The sequence below is a fragment of the Convolutriloba macropyga genome, chromosome 11 (genome assembly GCF_964194025.1).
Source record: "Convolutriloba macropyga chromosome 11, txConMacr16.3, whole genome shotgun sequence".
Lineage (NCBI taxonomy): Eukaryota > Metazoa > Xenacoelomorpha > Acoela > Convolutidae > Convolutriloba > Convolutriloba macropyga.
In genome coordinates, this window is record NC_134478.1 from 55,180,608 (window position 1) to 55,201,918 (window position 21,311).

General features: G+C 37.3%; 1 protein-coding gene across 2 annotated transcripts in view; it reads left to right on the forward strand.

Moving 5' to 3' along the window:
- The first annotated feature begins 7,425 nt into the window (after positions 1-7,425).
- Positions 7,426-21,311, forward strand: part of LOC142349386 (uncharacterized) — a 44,244-nt gene continuing 30,358 nt past the window's right edge. The window contains exon 1 of one of the 2 annotated variants that reach the window (XM_075400903.1): positions 7,426-7,652. The gene's annotated coding sequence lies outside the window, so the exon portion shown is untranslated. The remainder of the gene's footprint in view (positions 7,653-21,311) is intronic. The other variant, XM_075400901.1, reaches the window with a different exon arrangement.

Sequence of the window (21,311 nt, forward strand, 5' to 3'; positions counted from 1 at the left end):
CAAACCGAGTCTATCTGCGAGACTACCGGCCACCCAAGAGTTACTGCAGGCGGTATCACACAAAACTAAAGCTTTGGTATCTAAACCGGACGAATTGACCAACTGCAATTCAGTCACCTGAAGGAGCCCCTTAACATCAGTAACAGATGACATTGTTGTGGTCTTATTAGGCTGGAGTTGACTAGATGTTGCTTTACTTTGACCTGTGTTGCTAGATGACTGGATAGTACTAGAATTTGTTGGCTGTTTAGTCGGGAAAACCCTATCTGCTCCATGCAATAGTGTGTTATGCGAACTATTGCACCCCTCTGCTCGGCACTTTCTTGGCTGAGGGCACTGGCGAAATGTGTGCTTGTCCCGTAAGCACGAAAAGCAAAGTTTGTTATCCGCCACCAATTTAGCCCTCTGGGTTGGAGTCTTTTCCTTGAAAACTCGACACTCCCATAGCCGGTGGTTACCTTTGCATACAATGCACCAAGAGTAAGTGTTTGCGGAAGAAGATGGCATTCGTTTCTTTGTTTCCCTTTGTTGTGAATTTGATGCAAACACTTTTGAGGCAGTTTTGGTCTTGGTTACTGAAGTGCTGTTCTCTTCAGGTTTGGCCTTGGTTGCACTTTGTTTCATAAGATCATGGGCCTCGGCCTTTTCTTTAAGCCAATCGTTAAAGTCAAGGAGGGTAGGCTTAACCCAGTGCTTCTTAACCGTAAAGAGTGACCATGACTCTTTCATGTTTGGTGGTAACTTCTGTACCGCTTGGTTAAGTAGGGAAGCGCTCTTCAAATCAGCATCATATGATAACGACTTGAAAACCCCAACGAGACTGGATATTGCAGCAGAATAGTTTATGATGTTATCACTATTGTGCATTTTAAGAGGCGGAAAGTTGCTTAGTTTATCCAAGTGTGCACTTACGACTGCCTGTGGCTGGCCAAATTTACGTTCCAAAGTCCTTAGTGCATCCTTGTACATTAAACCACAGTAAGCAAACTCGGCGATTGCAATCTTTGCTTTACCAGTGACGAGTGTCTTAAGGTATGTCAATTTAACGTCATCAGTGAGCGTTTGCGAGTCAATCGCGCTTTTGAATTGACCATACCACTCGTGCCATTGCAATGGATCGCCATTATACTGAGCAAGTTTCCATTCTGGCAAGGGGTCATTTTTCTTGCTGGTTATTGCATCAGCTAATTCCCTAATCAATGACGCATTGTCCGGTATCGGAGGGGCAGGTGCAGACACCTGCGGACCACTCCAACTCAACGGAGTGGGCCCAACATAAGGGTATGTTGGCTGAAAAACCGGAGTGGCCAGACCAGATACAATATTACTTGTAGTTGCAATCGGGTTTTCCTGATGTGTGCCGGATGGTGATTGCATATCAATCAAAATGGGTGAATTCGAATATATTTGTTGTGGAAAATTAGTGGCTGATGGTGCAATGTGTGCCTGTACATTTGGAGCAACATTATTTACGGTGGTAGCGTCTTGGTTGACTAATGACGGTCTGTGCTGTGGAAAACGCCAATGACTCATATTTGGCACAAAATTTTGGCCGAGAGGGATATTGGGCATATTTGGGACAGGAGCAGCAACGGAACGTACAGCTTTGTGTACTGGGTTATTATTATTCTGGAATGTTTTGACGAGAGGCTGATTATCCAAAGTGGCTTGTGGGATGGGAGCAGTGAGGTTAGGTGCAAAGACTGGGTTCGGAATCGGAAGGACGTTAGGATGAGCGGGTTCGGAGTTGTGCTGTTGAATGTTTGGACTTGGTGGGGCGCTTGGGTGCAGGGGAACGTTGATTGCGGGGGCTGGATGATTTGTTGTCGGAAAAGGAGGAAGAGTGGCGTTTGGTGCTCGGGGGACAAAATTAATTTGTTGTCGGGGGCATATACGCTGGGCCAAATGATTCTCGGGCAGACTTGATGTTTCAGGTCCCCTGGATTGCGAAATTTGAAGTTGTGCGTTGGGAAAAACCTCGGTTGTAATATTCTGATTTTCTTGTGGTGCGAACGTCTGTTGTGGAATGGGCTGTTGAATGGGCGGTGAAGACGCCCCTGGTGCGTGTACAGAAGGCGGCTGACTATCCACGGTTCCTTGGTTAGTTATGCTTGGGAGCGCCGTGCCTTGCTGGCCTGTTTGATTCATTTGCGCCCTTAGGTGCGCCTGGTACAACGCCTGTGTGTTAGCAGCAGCCAAAAAATTTTCAGGTGGAGTATAATAGGGGTCGAGTTGCTGCAAGGTCTCATTGCTTAAAATGTAATTGCCTCGACAATTTTTTGGAATGGAATGCCTTGAAATTTCAGTGTTCTGATCTTCCACTGTTTTGCCGTTGTTGTGGCTAGGACATTCTGGAGGGTCAATCATAACCTTTGGTTCGCTAGTTTTCTCCTCATTGTGAAAACTTAAAGCAAGTGAGGTGTTGATCCAATCTTGGACAGCCTTTTCACTTCTCATTGAGCTCCTAGCACTTGCAGTTGTTTCAGATTGGCTACCTTTAGAAACGGCGTCCAGCAATTCAAATTCTTGCAGAGTTGCCTCTGCCAACCGTTTCCTGTTGTTTTCCTCCAGTTCATCCAATTCCATTTGCTTTTTCTGTTTAGCAAGGCGAATGGCTGCTTCATTCTGTTTTTCAATTTCTTCACGCTTCATCTTAGCAATTACGTAATCATGTTTACGCTGACTAGATGTTTTTGACGATGTCATAATTGAGGGAAGTCTAGAACGAATGGAAGCCCTTGGTTCCTGGAACTCACTCACTTTATCATCCGCAGAGTTGATGTAGTTTCGTGCTGAAGTGAGTATCTTGTCATTCTTAGTTGTCATTGCTTCCAAGTAAGACTCTAATGAAGGCACAAGTGCACTTGGATCCTCTGTTTTTCCAGCAAATGCAATCAGGTCCTCATTTTTGTCTACAACAGTCATAAATGCTTCGTTGCACTTTGTTACTAGGCGTTCAACTTTCACTCGCCTACTTTGACTATTTATACAATGAAGAATATCTTCATGTATAGCATGCAGTTCGGCCTCACGCTTTGACCTGGCAGCGTACAACTTTTTGACTTTTTGATCAAGACTATTAGACATCATGATGTTATTATTTCCAAAGACCAGCAATCCTACCGCTGCACACGGTTATATTTTATATGCACACTCCAAACAAACCTAATACACGCAAAACGAACCCAACGCAAAAGACACCAAACACAGCACACTGTAGACAGTCTGTAAAACAAACCACCCAAAGAGCAAAGAAGGTCGTCGAGCACACTGTGCCCGACAAAAACAGAAGTGGAGCGCTGAACGCTATGCGCTCAACGCGGAGGGAGGCAAAGGACACACGGGTAGTCGAGCGAGCAGCGCGCGACGAAACGGAGACGTTACGAACGGAAAGTCGAGCGAGCAATGCGCGACAGAACGGAAACGGGACAGACGAGAAGTCGAGCGAGCAGTGCGCGACGGAACGGAAACGGGACGTGCGGGAACGCGGGTGGAAAACGCGCTACGCAACGAAACGGGACGGTGGGAGAGAACGGGCGGGAAAATGAGGTTGGATAGAACTATGTTAGCAGACCACAGCAAAAACTCAAGCAAACAACCTAGCCGTAACTCCAGAACAAACTTAAGTCACACCCTAGGAAGAAGGAGAGAAGCTACTGCAAGACAATCTAATATAGTTCATAATGGGTCTATAACGACAAATTTAACGACAAACTATTTTACGGCAATGCAGTAGTACACTAAAAGGATGAAAAAGTCGAGAAATTTACTAGCCGTAACTCCAGAATAAACTTAAGTCACATCCTAGCAAAACCCAAACCAAAACAAACAATCAGCATACTAACGGTATTAAACAAACTACAGCAAAATTGAATTAACTACAATAGTGTATTTGTAGACTAAGACAGTTGGAAAAGTCAAGAAACAATCCAGCCGTAACTCGAGAATAAACTTAAGTCACACCCTAGAAGGCAACAAGACCAAACCAACTAGCAATCATACAGGTACACACAAACATAAAGCAGCAAAATCAATATACTACAACAGGAAGGCTAGTAAATTAGTAAAGTTGAAAAGTCAAAAGACAATCCAGCCGTAACTCGAGAATAAACTTAAGTCACACCCTAGAAAGTTGTAAGACCTAAACAACAAACAAGCATACTAGCATACTCAACATACTACATCAAAAAATAACAACATGCAACATCACTTATGACAACATACTACATCAAAATCCAGAAACGCAGACGGAGAAAACGAAAAGCAAAGTCTTGGGAGAGCGACGTTATTGAAAAAAAAACGTAACACGGAGAATTGAAAAGTTAAAGGACGAAAAGGACGCGGACGAAACGGTACATAAACGAGCGACGAAAAAAAAAAAATTATCAATATATTCGATCATTTTTTTTTCTGTAGGCCGGAGGTTGTGGAAATTTTCACAACTTTTTCTGTGTAACGAGTTTCGCTCAATTAACGAACCTTCTTGTAGGAAAATTGAATTTTTGACAAATTTGTCAAAATTTTATGCATTTGTCCAATTTTTTCTATTTTTGGTCAATTTTTTCGCAAATTCTTGTTTACGGAACGGTAATCCAGTAAACTGGACGGTTTTAAACTCAAAAATACGGTTTATCAATATTCGGTATTGATTTTCGAAAGTTTTTTGAATTGCCTCAAAATTGACCAAAAATTTTCAAAATTGAACAATTTAGCATTATTTTCTATCAATTTCCTCTATATCAGAAGTTATTTTTTATATACGAACCAACTGTATCAATTTTTTCGAAGTTTTTGGTAACTCTACCAAAAATTTTTAAAATCGATGTTTTTTAGTCTCAAAAATTATGTGGGGGCCCCTACATTTTTTTCTACAAAGAATAGCTAAACGGGTTGGGGTCTCTTGCCGTCTAGGTGATAAATCTAATTAATTCACACAAATCAGCAAAAAAAAATCATCTGTAATGTTCTGTCTTACAGTTTTGCGGCTAAGCTCAAGTCCTCCTTGACGTCCATGTCCTGGCCGATCTCAATTCTTTCTCCGGTCCAGCCTCTGGGGTGCAGGTCTAGTTACACCTTTGCCTCAAAATAATTGAGTTTTTTTCAATTCATTTCAGTAAGCGCTTCAGTTGTGACTTCCTTTTAAATAGGGCAGGAGACCACCATTTCCAACACCTGTTACGGCAATTCTGGCTTTCTCGCAATCCACATTGAGTACAATCCGAGGATCGGCCTCCAGCGCATCCACATTTTGGGAAGCCAGAGCCCCCGCTGTAGATACAATAGCTGATACGGCCCTCGGTTGTTGATTGGCACCAGGCGGGGGAGATGAGGCGTTTTGGAATGCAGCTAGCAGAGCTCCTTCTCGGTTCAAAAGCAGTGTGAAATTCTCTCCTCAGTATGAACTAGGACCGGGGTATACACTAAAGGCGGCTCAAATAAGGAGCGGCACCATTATTAACTCAGTAAACGAGAACTGTAGTTCGATGATTTAATTCAACTTTTTTCGACATATAGCAACGTATAGTTTCAACGATCAATGCAACGTGTCAGTATCAGTAATGTACAAAGTAACGATCAAGACAACAAGTGAAAACTTAGACGGCAAGGTTTTTTCGATGCTCTTTTACTGGTTTTTTGTCTGATGTCATTGACGTCAAAATCAGTTCGTATTCAATCGGCAATTGTCTAGAAAACCTAAAAATATTAAGCCGAAAACCAGCTTAATCGATACATATCATGGTTATATTTACTTAAAATTAGGTTAAATGAACTTTTTCGGAACTTTCTAGGTATATTAGAGCGTATTTTATTAATTTAGAACGATTTCTATATGCGTTTAAAATACTGGAATCTGATTGGTTAATATTATTCGTTCATTTACTGCGTAACACATTATGTAAAAATACGGCACCTGCGTCTGGGAGGCGCAAATAATATGAGCCCACTAAGCTGGGGGGGGGGGCACAAACGGAAAGGATCCAAATTTTCTATTAATAACTCGCAAAAGTTTAAGAAAGGAGGAGATAGTTCACCAGATCCTCGGAATATTTCAAGACAGTTGCTTTAACCGGATATTCAGAAACGAGTGAAGCTATATAGAAGAATCAAAGAAAAAAATTTCATCCTGTAAGACTCCGGCTGGATGCACGAAAAGTTAGTTCTCATCTATGATTTTTCATCAAATTGTTTGCATTTACATTCGACAACCCCTCACTCCCCTATCCAAACATAACCGACTAAACGTCGGAAGAGTTGCTCTCGAACGACTAGTGGGAGCTCTAATCAATTGCAGCCTGCTTCGGTCGGGGGGGAGCCTAAATGGGACTAAGAAGTTCTATAGTGGGCTTCAAATAACCACATTAGAGGTTAACATATACCACTATTAAGATTTAAAGTAAAAAATGGCACCAGTTTCGGCGCACTTTTCACTTGACTTTCAGTATTAAATTGCCCCTAATTGAGTTCAGCTGCTTGAAATTGTGATTGAGAGAGAATTTTAGATCACGCGAAACGCAAAAAGTCAAGGGCGCAAAAGTCACTCGAAAAGTCAAAATTGTCAAGCAAAATTTTGCATAAAAAAGACACACACGTTTACAATAATTGCTTTGAGCTACGTTCAAGAGCAATTAAAAAGAAGCAATTGTTTAGAAGATGCCACAAATGTTCAAAGTATTTGCTCTAACTGAATATTTTGAAACGACTCGATCTCCATGAAAGAACCTAAGAGAAACTTTTGTCCAAACTTCTCAAAATTGCCCTTCACAACACATGTTTCTGCGTACTCCTACTAAACGGGTGCTGAACCGTGAAAATAGGGCTCTGCAAGGCTCTAAGAGACCTACGCATAGACTTAAGACCCTGGGGTTCTTACCAGTTCATAACTTTCTTACGAGAGAAGTGAAATAACTCAAATGAGCAAAAAAACATTCTAGAACAGAAAAACGCATTTAAGGCCATACATTACTAGAATGATTTCTTCCTTCGAAAGCCCATATCAGCTTCTCGGCGGACTCTCAAAATAGGACATGTTGTCTTATATGATGTTTCTTGGGGAATCTTTCACGATAACCATTTTTCTCACCAGATCTTAGAGGGTGTAATCAGTTTTTGCAGAAACAAGGCAAAAATGTGCTTACAAAAAATATCATTTTGTACAAGAATCATACAACAACTTACAAGGCAATCATAATGCCTCGAACAATTTTATATCTGGTTTTCGTTTTACTAGTTTTTGACTTAAAAGTTTTCAGTAAAATTTTATTACTGCTAATTAATTCCGGTCGATATCGAAATTTTCAACCGGGGAATGAAGACACTCATAATCTCGCTCACTTCTATCACACTGAACACCTATATCATTATAAAATGTACCTCTGATGAGAAATTTCTGTGATCGAGTAAACACCTAAATAATATTGACCTGAAATCGAACATTAATTCTCATCTAACTCAAATTATTCTAAACCTGAAGACATTATTGACATTTTGTAAACGTGTATATGTATTTATAACCTGTAAGATACGTCAAAGGTATCTGTTTGCAAGTCGACCACTTATGAATATATGCACTTGAAATCTTCAGCTTTAAACAGTGCAAAATGGTGAGCATTTATTGACGCGCTTAATACACACAAACAGACAAACACAAAAACGTACGTATATTGTTTTACAACATTATTTAACATTTAGATAAGAGAATATTCTTGAGAGGGAAAAATGCCCTTTTTAGAGAAGGAAAAATATTAGTTGCAGCCAATTAAATCTCAGCATTAAATACAATGTTCCGATTTCCAAGAAAATTTTTAAAATGGTTGCTTAAGGGTTTATGGTTTTTATCAAGCGATGATTAAACTGTTTTTTAATATATAGTTATGACATTTGGCTATAAGTTTGTGGTGTCAAAGATAATTCGCAATAAACAGGTCAGTCACGTGATATATATAACCCGGGTCACGGGGCAAACGCTAACAGTTGCATCAATGTAAGAATTGCGTTGAAAATTTGTAGGAATTGCGGTGAACTCAGTCAATTGTTTTTTTTCACCGCTTATGCTGCGAAAAAACATTCGCCGCGGACTAACCAGTTTTTCTTACAAACATTTGCAACACGCAACGCAGTTTTTTGCATTTTTTGAAAACTTTCAGCTCCTGAATCTTGATCTGGATCAATTTTGATCTGGTTGAAATATCATATCTCACTCGGTTGAGCTAATATAAAACCTAGCATTTTTCAATAGGTCACTGCCTCGATTCATTGCTTTAAAGGATAAAAAAATTCGGTGAATTGCGGCGAAGGAATAATCCAGCACATTCAATGCAATTATTTTTTGTAGATAAAATAGAATTTTTTAAATGCCAACATACTTGGTTATAAAACTCTTAAAATCGGTAATAAAACTCATAGTTACTTATAAAACATCGTTGTTTTTTTCATCAATTTTGGTCGAAACTTTGACCCTGGTACTTACACAGGTACGTAGGTATATATGTGGTTATATTAAGTAGGAACAATTGCAAAGAGATTAATGGAAAACTTCGTTGTTTAGGAAAAAACTTCCGTAAAACCTAATCAACATAGATGTTTTTCTAGACAATATATATATATATATATATATATATATATATATATATATATATATATATATATATATATATATATATATATATATATAATTGGATTAGTAACTTGAACTTGTTTAAAATTGTACTGCATACAAATTCCTTTTCAAAGTTTAACTCTATTTCCGAGGTATAAAATTTGAAACTCTTAAATTTTTGAAAACATTTTATTTTAAAATTGAGAAATGTTTAAACACACAAAATACGTTACTGCAGATTCTCCAGAGGCCAAAAACAAGAAACAAAATTTTTGGACACCTTCGCTTTTTCTCGATTTATATGTTTTCTTATCCTATCTATCTACTTTGTGTGTGTTATTTAGATCACTGATGATCATTTTGTTATTAGCGTTCATCTGTGACATTTTTAGTGACCTTTGTGAAACAAATGTTTGTTTAAACTTTGAACATTAGTAAAAACTTTGAACAGTTTTTGAAAAATTAGATGAATGTCCCCATTATTTTATAATTTAAGAGATCTTAAACACCAATGCTTTGCTTTGCTTTGGGTAACAGAGACGCTAACAGCTTGGCAGTTATCAAAATATTTAGTTTCCAGTATTTGTCAGGGTGAAATGTTTGGAAAAATTCAAAGTGGCTCTGAGTTTACCCAGCTGTTTTTATTTTTAAGCTTGTTTTACCAAATCCATTTTGACAACCCGGGGGGAGGATTTTCCCGGAGAATAAGCGGGAAAAGAGTGTAAAGAGTGTAAAAATGAAAAAATTACCCCCCTATTTCTCCGCTTAATTAGCGGTGTAAGAGTGTAATTTTAAAAGTGTAATTTTAAAAAATAAGAGTGTAAAATCCAATAATAATTCCACCTTCAATTTTCTTTTACACCTTTAGTTTTACACCTTTAAATTATTTTTACACTTTTAATATTCCACCTTTAAATTATTTTTACACTCTTCCACTCTTAGTTTCAAAATTACACTCTTGATAATTACACTCTTACACCGCTAATTAAGCGGAGAAATAGGGGTGTAATTTTTTTATTTTTACACTCTTTACACTCTTTTCCCCGGTCCTTATAATTGGAATAAAAGTGTATTTATTTTATTTTTACACTCTTCCACTCTCAATTTTTGATTACACTTTTAATAATTACACTCTTACATCACTATTACACTCTTTACACTCTTTTCCCCGTTATTATCCGGGAAGATCTTCCTACAGCTGAAAATTAACATTTTTAATAAATTTTGAGAGCTGAATTAGGTTAAATACTGTCGGAAAAAATCTACAGTTGAATTAACAAACAACTCTTTGAGATTTTCCAGTATGTTCTGGGTGTGTTTCCCTCCTCCTTCTCTCAACCGGGCTGGGGACCGGCTACGGCGGAGTTACAAACAAACAACTATAGGAGATTTTGAGCAGAGCATTCGGTAAAAAAAAACCGGGCTCAAACTCCATCTCCAAACAAAATAATACAAATTATATAAAATAACAGCAGAAATTTAAACACTATACATAAATCATCAAAAAGATACATAGAAATGCATACAGATCCGATATAATTTAAATATTTTTTAAAATAAAGTCAGCGAAAACGTCGAAATTTCCGTGTGAGATATCTACTTTTTTTGTAGGGCAGTTAGGCGAACCATTCTTTTTGCATTACAACCTACATACTACTGGTAGTCTGGAATATTAATTTGGTTCGCTTTCAACAACTCTAAGATCCGACAAAATTTAACTATTTTCTAAAATTTAATAAGCGAAAACGTCGAAATTTCCGTGTGAGATATCTACTTTTTTTGTAGGGCAGATAGGCGAACCATTCTTTTTGCACTACAACCTACATACTACTGGTAGTCTGGGATAACAATTTGGTTTACTTTCAACAAGTCCTTGACCCAATGAAAAAGACCTATTTTTAAAATTCGTTATTTGCGAAATTCGCAAATTTCCGTATGAAATACTAACTTTTTTCCTAGGCAAGCTATACCAAAACTTCTTTTTGTTTTACAATCTAGTTACCCATGGGATACTCGATACCGAGTTTGGTTCGCTTTGAACAACTCCTTGACCCAATGAAAAAGACCTATTTTTAAAATTCGTTATTTGCGAAATTCCCAAATTTCCGTATGAAATACTAACTTTTTTCCTAGGCAAGCTATACCAAAAATTCTTTTTGTTTTACCATCTAATTACCCATGGGATACTCGATACCGAGTTTGGTTAGATTTGGACAACTCCTTGACCCGACGAAAAAGACCTATTTTTAAAATTCGTTACTTGCGAAATTCGCAAGTTTCCGTATGAAAAACTAACTTTTTTCCTAGGCAAGCTATACCAAAAATTCTTTTTGTTTTACAATCTAGTTACCCATGGGATACTCAATACCGAGTTTGGTTAGATTTGGACAACTCCTTGACCCAATAAAATTTAACTATTTTTTAAAATAAAGTCAGCGAAAACGTCAAAATTTCCGTGTGAGATATCTACTTTTTTGTAGGGCAGTTAGGCGAACCATTATTTTGCACTACAACCTACATATTACTGGTAGTCTGGAATATTAATTTGGTTCGCTTTCAACAACTCTAAGATCCGACAAAATTTAACTATTTTCTAAAATTTAATAAGCGAAAACGTCGAAATTTCCGTGTGAGATATCTACTTTTTTTGTAGGGCAGTTAGGCAAACCATTCTTTTTGCACTACAACCTACATACTACTGGTAGTCTGGGATAACAATTTGGTTCACTTTCAACAAGTCCTTGACCCAATGAAAAAGACCTATTTTTAAAAATTATTTAAAATTAATTATTCGAATTAATCGGAAATTTCCGTATGAAATACTAACTTTTTTCCTAGGCAAGCTATACCAAAAATTCTTTTTGTTTTACAATCTAGTTACCCATGGGATACTCAATACCGAGTTTGGTTAAATTTGGACAACTCCTTGACCCGATAAAATTTAACTATTTTTTAAAATAAAGTCAGCGAAAACGTCGAAATTTCCGTGTGAGATATCTACTTTTTTGTAGGGCAGTTAGGCGAACCACTCTTTTTGCACTACAACCTACATACTACTGGTAGTCTGGAATATTAATTTGGTTCGCTTTCAACAACTCTAAGATCCGACCAAATTTAACTAATTTCTAAAATTTAATAAGCGAAAACGTCGAAGTTTCCGTGTGAGATATCTACTTTTTTTGTAGGGCAGTTAGGTAAACCATTCTTTTTGCACTACAACCCACATACTACTGGTAGTCTGGGATAACAATTTGGTTGGCTTTCAACAACTCCTTGACCCAATGAAAAAGACCTATTTTTAAAATTCGTTATTTGCGAAATTCGCAAACTTCCGTATGAAACACTAACGTTTTTCCTAGGCAAGCTATACCAAAAATTCTTTTTGTTTTACAATCTAAATACCCATGAAATACTCGATACCGAGTTTGGTTATATTTGGACAACTCCTTGACCCGACGAAAAAGACCTATTTTTAAAATTCGTTATTTGCGAAATTCGCAAACTTCCGTATGAAATACTAACTTTTTTCCTAGGCAAGCTATACCAAAAACTCTTTTTGTTTTACAATCTAATTACCCATGGGATACTCGATACCGAGTTTGGTTAGATTTGGACAAGTCCTTGACCCAATGAAAAAGACCTATTTTTAAAATTAATTATTCGAATTAATCGCAAATTTCCGTACGAAAAACTAACTTTTTTTCTACGCAAGCTATAGTAAAAACTCTTTTTGTTTGACACTCTATATAAACAGGGGATACTCCATACTAAGTTTGGATTGATTTCAACAACTTTTTGACCTAATCAAAACGACCTATTTTTAAAAATTATTTAAAACTAATTATTCGAATTAATCGCAAATTTCCGTACGAAAATCTAACTTTTTTCCTAGCCAAGCTATACCAAAAATTCTTTTTGTTTTACAATTTAATTACCCATGGGATACTCGATACCGAGTTTGGTTAGATTTGGACAAGTCCTTGACCCAATGAAAAAGACCTATTTTTAAAATTAATTATTCGAATTAATCGCAAATTTCCGTACGAAAAACTAACTTTTTTTCTACGCAAGCTATACCAAAAATTCTTTTTGTTTTAGGCTCTAGGTACATATGGGATACTCCATACCGGGATTGGTTTGATTTGGACAGCTCCTTGACCCGATGAAAGGACCTATTTTTAAAATTCGTCATTCGCGAAATTCGCAAGTTTACAATCCAACCGAAGATTTTGAACCAGACCGAAGAGAAACCAAAAATCGACCGCACGCCAACTACGTCCCCAACATGAGGTGCACAAAAAAATCCCAGCGGGGGGGGAAACCGACTAACCGGCGTCTCAACGGGGCAGGGGGGGTGCACCTCATGCGGGCCCGAGGCCCTCACCTTAGAATAATAGTAAGACTGAAATAGACTTTTTTCCTAGGCAACTTATAGCAAATATTCTTTTTGTTTTACAATTTAGGTACCCATGGAAAACTCAATACCGAGTTTGGTTAGATTTGGACAACTCTTTGACCCGACGAAAAAGACCTATTTTTAAAATTCGTTATTTGCGAAACTCGCAAATTTCCGTATGAAATACTATTTTTTTTTCTACGCAAGCTATAGTAAAAAATTCTTTTTGTTTTACAATCTATTTACCCATGGAATACTCGATACCAAGTTTGGTTAGATTTGGACAACTCCTTGACCCGACGAAAGGGACCTATTTTTAAAATTATAATCGCAAAATTATTCGAAATAATAGCAAATTTCCGTATGAACTACTAACTTTTTTCCTAGGCAAGCTATACCAAAAATTCTTTTTGTTTTACAATCTAGTTACCCATGGGATACTCGATACTGAATTTGGTTAGATTTGGACAACTCCTTGACCCGACGAAAAAGACCTATTTTTAAAATTATAATCGCAAAATTATTCGAAATAAAAGCAAATTTCCGTATGAACTACTAACTTTTTTCCTAGGCAAGCTATACCAAAAATGCTTTTTGTTTTACAATCTAGTTACCCATGGGATACTCGATACCGAGTTTGGTTAGATTTGGACAACTCCTTGACCCGACGAAAAAGACCTATTTTTAAAATTCGTTATTTGCGAAATTCGCAAATTTCCGTATGAAATACTAACTTTTTTTCTACGCAAGCTATAATAAAAATTCTTTTTGTTTTACAATCTATTTACCCATGGGATACTCGATACCAAGTTTGGTTAGATTTGGACAACTCCTTGACCCGACGAAAAAAACCTATTTTTAAAATTATAATCGCAAAATTATTCGAAATAATAGCAAATTTCCGTATGAACTACTAACTTTTTTCCTAGGCAAGCTATACCAAAAATTCTTTTACTTTTACAATCCAGTTACCCATGGGATACTCGATACCGAGTTTGGTTAGATTTGGACAACTCCTTGACCCGACGAAAAAGACCTATTTTTAAAATTATAATCGCAAAATTTTTCGAAATAAAAGCAAATTTCCGTATGAACAACTAACTTTTTTCCTAGGCAAGCTAAACCAAAAATTCTTTTTGTTTTACAATCTAATTACCCATGGGATACTCGATACCGAGTTTGGTTAGATTTGGACAACTCCTTGACCCGACGAAAAAGACCTATTTTTAAAATTCGTTATTTGCGAAATTCGCAAATTTCCGTATGAAAAACTAACTTTTTTCTACGCAAGCTTTAGCAAAAATTCTTTTTGTTTTAGCATCTAGTTGCCCATGGGATACTCGATACCGAGTTTGGTTAGATTTGGACAACTCCTTGACCCGATAAAATTTAACTATTTTTAAAAATAAAGTAAGCGAAAAAGTCGAAATTTCCGTGTGAGATATCCACTTTTTTTGTGGGGCAGTTAGGCAAACCAATCTTTTTGCATTACAACCTACATACTACTGGTAGTCTGGGATAACAATTTGGTTTACTTTCAACAAGTCCTTGACCCAATGAAAAAGACCTATTTTTAAAATTCGTTATTTGCGAAATTCGCAAATTTCCGTATGAAATACTAACTTTTTTCCTAGGCAAGCTATACCAAAACTTCTTTTTGTTTTACAATCTAGTTACCCATGGGATACTCGATACCGAGTTTGGTTTGCTTTGAACAACTCCTTGACCCAATGAAAAAGACCTATTTTTAAAATTCGTTATTTGCGAAATTCCCAAATTTCCGTATGAAATACTAACTTTTTTCCTAGGCAAGCTATACCAAAAATGCTTTTTGTTTTACAATCTAGTTACCCATGGGATACTCGATACCGAGTTTGGTTAGATTTGGACAACTCCTTGACCCGACGAAAAAGACCTATTTTTAAAATTCGTTATTTGCGAAATTCGCAAATTTCCGTATGAAATACTAACTTTTTTTCTACGCAAGCTATAATAAAAATTCTTTTTGTTTTACAATCTATTTACCCATGGGATACTCGATACCAAGTTTGGTTAGATTTGGACAACTCCTTGACCCGACGAAAAAAACCTATTTTTAAAATTATAATCGCAAAATTATTCGAAATAATAGCAAATTTCCGTATGAACTACTAACTTTTTTCCTAGGCAAGCTATACCAAAAATTCTTTTACTTTTACAATCTAGTTACCCATGGGATACTCGATACCGAGTTTGGTTAGATTTGGACAACTCCTTGACCCGACGAAAAAGACCTATTTTTAAAATTATAATCGCAAAATTATTCGAAATAAAAGCAAATTTCCGTATGAACTACTAACTTTTTTCCTAGGCAAGCTATACCAAAAATGCTTTTTGTTTTACAATCTAGTTACCCATGGGATACTCGATACCGAGTTTGGTTAGATTTGGACAACTCCTTGACCCGACGAAAAAGACCTATTTTTAAAATTCGTTATTTGCGAAATTCGCAAATTTCCGTATGAAATACTAACTTTTTTTCTACGCAAGCTATAATAAAAATTCTTTTTGTTTTACAATCTATTTACCCATGGGATACTCGATACCAAGTTTGGTTAGATTTGGACAACTCCTTGACCCGACGAAAAAAACCTATTTTTAAAATTATAATCGCAAAATTATTCGAAATAATAGCAAATTTCCGTATGAACTACTAACTTTTTTCCTAGGCAAGCTATACCAAAAATTCTTTTACTTTTACAATCTAGTTACCCATGGGATACTCGATACCGAGTTTGGTTAGATTTGGACAACTCCTTGACCCGACGAAAAAGACCTATTTTTAAAATTATAATCGCAAAATTTTTCGAAATAAAAGCAAATTTCCGTATGAACAACTAACTTTTTTCCTAGGCAAGCTAAACCAAAAATTCTTTTTGTTTTACAATCTAATTACCCATGGGATACTCGATACCGAGTTTGGTTAGATTTGGACAACTCCTTGACCCGACGAAAAAGACCTATTTTTAAAATTCGTTATTTGCGAAATTCGCAAATTTCCGTATGAAAAACTAACTTTTTTCTACGCAAGCTTTAGCAAAAATTCTTTTTGTTTTAGCATCTAGTTGCCCATGGGATACTCGATACCGAGTTTGGTTAGATTTGGACAACTCCTTGACCCGATAAAATTTAACTATTTTTAAAAATAAAGTAAGCGAAAAAGTCGAAATTTCCGTGTGAGATATCCACTTTTTTTGTGGGGCAGTTAGGCAAACCAATCTTTTTGCATTACAACCTACATACTACTGGTAGTCTGGGATAACAATTTGGTTTGCTTTGAACAACTCCTTGACCCGATGAAAAAGACCTATTTTTAAAATTCGTTATTTGCGAAATTCGCAAATTTCAGTATGAAAAACTAACTTTTTTCCTAGGCAAGCTATACCAAAAATTCATTTTGTTTTACAATCTAGTTACCCATGGGATACTTGATACCGAGTTTGGTTAGATTTGGACAACTCCTGCTTGACCCGATAAAATTTAACTATTTTTTGAAATAAAGTCAGCGAAAAAGTCGAAATTTCCGTGTGAGATATCTACTTTTTTGTAGGGCAGTTACGCGAACCATTCTTTTCGCACTACAACCTACATACTACTGGTAGTCTGTGATATCCATTTGGTTCACTTTGAACAGTTCCTTGAACCATTTAAAACTTTTAAAATCTAAGTTTTAACAAGATAATGATCGAAGTCTAGATTCAATAACGTCTAATTCAATATCAATCTGACATAACGGAGGAAAACTATTGCACTAAATGGCAACTAAACCATTAACATCGATTCAATCTATAAAGAAATTAAACAATTTGCTCTAGCAGAGTTTTACGAAAAATACTGAAAGAGAATTTTAGGAAAATTACAGAGTTTTAGGAAAACTACAAAGAAGTCTGGATTGCTTCAAGTCTCATTCAACCTTAATCGTGCTCGAAATGGGTGAGCACATTAATAAAGTAAAGGTTGTTGAGAAAAGGGAAGAGAATAAGTTTGTTGTTTATTGAACAGCACTTGAAAACTCGAACTTCGGTCGACTTTTCTACACGATAGCCAAGAGGCTTAAGTTTGTTGTCTTGTCCGTGAAACTCAGTTGACGACAGATCTAACGCAAGCTTGTCAAGAAGGTTGTAGAGCTGAACAGCACACAAAATCACCGACTCTTTCTCAAGGAACAACAAAATCTGGCCGACAAAAATTTCGTTCTCCTCAGAAAGTGAAACAAAACTGTTTGCCTCAGATCTTGTATACAATTGGCTGTCCAGGTAGAATTTTCCTCGTTGTCTGCAAAACAAATGAGCCTCGGGAAATTGCTTTTGAAAATTTGAGAGCACATTGTTTCGCTTCATTGAGAAATCGTCTTTAAAGCCGCTTGATTTACCCCTCAAAGCTTCAAGGAATCCGGTAAGATTATCGTTCTTCACCTCCATGCTATCGAACTGTCTATTGCGAATATATCGCTTTACTATAAGGCTGCAGGTATTAACAGTGCCATTTAAAGTCTTTATGAGGTGATTATTGGCACTTTCAAACATAGTTGCAGACGTAGTCCACAAGGGCCCGAAGAATTTGCACTGCCATGCTAGATGTCGGAGCAGATGGAAATTAATTGAGTCGAATTTCTTTAAAGGATAGCGAATGGACATGTTGTAGCAGAAAGCTTCTAACAGAGAAAACAACAAAGCTTGGCCTCGTCAACACTTTCGTACATAGAGCGGAGTGCGAAGATTAAGTATTTGAGATTTTGTAAATTGGATTCATGCGCCAAAGAGTTTTCTGGAAAATTTTGGAACACTATTGGGGCAAAATACAGCAAAAAAGTTTTGAGTTCGTTGGCTTTGAAGTGCTCACGGGATCGCAATGACCTGACTGATCGCTTGAATTCGGTGGGCAAAATAACTTGTTTTGTTGCGTCATCAATTTTCTGTACCTCATCGTTGCTCAGTTGCTCAGCAAAAAAGTTGATAATGTCATTTGCAACTCCTTTAAGACACTGGTGCATTGTGTCAACGGGACAGGTTAATGGAAGATTAGGAATAACTTTAAATAAATATGATCGCCCCTTAACTCCGAGTGTATCAATCTCGGGTCCTTCTCCTTTCTAGCTTTTCTTTCTTCAACACTCCCACTCTCAAACTGCCTTACTAGGTACTCGTGCATCCCAGGATCACGCATTGTGAACGATTGATTATTTGGATACGATCGACCGCCTGGATATCTTTGAACACCTCGCATGGTACACAAGCCGCATCCATAATATCCATTAAATTTTTTCATTTGCAGGACATCGTGCTTGCACACAAGATCTAGTATTACAAAAACAGTTTGAAATTTCAGCTCGTAGTCAACCCCATTCACTTTAATTTTCCTGTCTTTTGATACTTCAGACAGATAGTGCTTAAATATGGAATCCCAATCTATACTTCCTTTGCCATACCACAACGAACATAGATGGATGTTATCAAAGGAAGAACGCAATTTCGGTGGCAAGTCAGGCAGAGCTACCCAAACAGGATAGGCTGAGCAATCACTAGACTCTTGCAACCTAACTCCATCCGTATTGAGGATAAGTTTCACTTTAAGCGCATTTCCATCAAAAAGGGCTGTGAGCTTTAGATCTGTTTTCGTATCAGGATTAGCATAAGCTAAAATTTCTGTTATGTATTTTTCAACATTTTCTTGAAGTTTATCAGCAAAACTCAAGAAAATTACTTCTCCCGTGCCGTTAGTTTCTGTCCCTGCAATGTATCGTCCTGTTAATTTGTTCGTTTCATTTTTAATGTAATTTGGGGCTGGTAAAATGTCTCGCGGGTGAACAATTTTATGCCATGTCAGGAGGTCAAATAAGGCTTTGTCAGGCAAACAATGTCGCGCAGCAATTCCATACAATCCCATTGATGCGTTATGAGCAGTAACGTTCGTGTTACAACTCAAGGGGTCTTGCGAGAACACAAACTGGTCTTCCTCGGTTTCAGATTCTTTGCTTGAGTCTTCGTCGGACTCCGATTTAGAAACTGAAGATGCATCTTCACAAGAAGCATCTTCAGGCTCATTTTCAATGCTATCTGGAGTTGCATGATCTGTGGTATTCATCTCATTTTCGTCAAGCACACTTTCCAACTCTGAGGACTGACTGGAATCTACCTGATGGATAAATGTCCGTATTTTTCGACTCGCTGTACCGACTAATCGTCTTTTCACTTTCCTTTTTCTCTGAGTTAAAATTCCTCTTTTTCTCTCCACTTCCAGCAGGTTAGGGGTTCCAGCACTTGATTGACTTGCTGAATATTGTGTCTAGAAACTTTCGTTTTGAGTTGAACTTTGGAACAAATCAATTGGTGTAGCCGGTAACTCGGTGCATTTCGGAGAAGGGCTTGCAACTGGGGGCGTAAAAGACTCCTGAGGATTTCCCGGGGAAACAATATGTTTATCTTTATGTGGACATCTACACTTCAGTCGACCGTCTTTGAAGTAGTTTGAACCATAACTTACAATGATTTCTTCAAAAGGCTGTATCGAGCTAATTACTTTAAGAAAAACGCATTTATTATGCTGAAGCAAGGGGCTGGTGTAACCGAGGAAGAATTGAGTATTAGGCGAGCATGAGTGATTGGCGAAACGAATTGGGCCAAGCAAAACCAACTCATCGGTATCCATCTCACCACGCATAACCGAGAGATCTGACATTTCATCTTGAAGCTCGCAAGGGACGTTTTTGACCAGACCCACAGGAAAAGGTCTAAGGGGTTCGATCGATGGCTTGAGAACTCTCCCTGTGTGATTAAATAACCCGAAGCCACCAAAATTGTCTGGTAGGATCTTGAAACCGGCTGCAACAGACTGCTGATAAAGTTCTTTCAAATTACCATAGGTTTTCGCAAGATTTTTGTCATACTGAAGACGCTTTTCAAACTCATCGAAACTATTCAAAGGCAGCATTGACTCGGGAGATACATTGAAGTCTTTAAGCAGCTGACGAACAACTTGACCATCCGCAATCACTAACTCTTCGCAACTTATCATCACACTGGAAAAGCTTGGACAAGATTTGAAAACGAGTTGCTTTTAAAAAAACTTAAGCTCAAAATTGAGTCAGATAAAAAACCTCTCATTAATCGAACATTGCCTCACATAAAGTGCCTCACCAAGTCTAATTTAATCTTGTCAGCGTAAAACTCTTTAGGAAAGGTGAAGACGAGCTAAATGAACTTGGAGAAAAATGAACTGCAAGGGTAAATTTCGTAGTCTGCAATTATGCAATGAAACAAAGTTCGCAAATCTCAAAATCAATTTTAAAATTACTGCATAAGCTATAAATTAACGTACAAAGTTGTATAAAAAAACGTAAATAAAGACTGAGCAAGAATTAATCAGTTTATCTTATCGAAACAGAACGAATGAACTCGAAGGGTAATTTTCTAAGTTAAATCTGGAATTTCTGCAATTAATCAATGAATCAAAATAAAATGTTTATTTGTTTGCGCTGGCATTCTTTTTGCGACAGTCTTTGCCGTACTGATTCGCAGCCTTCCTTGCTTCTTCACACGCTAGCTTTGGGGTGTCAGGATACTTCTGCCTCACCACTTCTGAACGAAAAAAACTGCTGAATGAACTTTATTAATCATGCTTTTTCAAAACTTTTCAAATAGTTACGTTGCTTTTTTCAATTTCAAAATTTAGCGACTTATAATGAACGTTAAGGGGAAATCTTAAAAAAGGAAAAAACAAGTTGTCTACAAGAACTAATTAATTACAAAAAATCTTACTGTGAAATTTTTCAAGAAGGTTTTCCGGAGCTTCTGTTCGGCCGTCAGCTTCTTTTTGTCTGGGTGCAAGGATGAAGTTACCACGATCGCTTTCCTCAAATAACTTATCGAACAGTGCTCTGGCAAGTTTCCCAACATCGGTTCCCGCGTAAATGGACATTAAATCCTCGTCCTCATGCAGAACTACTTCAGTGCCTCTGGCTCGCGAAGGATGTTCGTCCACACTCCGGAAACCGTGGACGTCCAACAAACGCAGTTCTTTCAACTCGATAGTCTGAACAAAAATGATGTTACCTAGGTTAATGCAAGGTCTTTTGTCAAAGCACGATAAATCTACTAGATAGGGTGAAGTGAAATAAAACAATCCTTCGCATGGAGTAAACTTGCATAGACCAAACTTACTTTCTGCTCAATTCGGGAGCACAGATTTGTTCGTCTCGTCTCATCTCTCTTTTTCTGCTCTTCGAAGGCCTTTCTCAGCTCATTCATTTCTAGAGCATGCTGATCTAGAAATTCAGCGAGG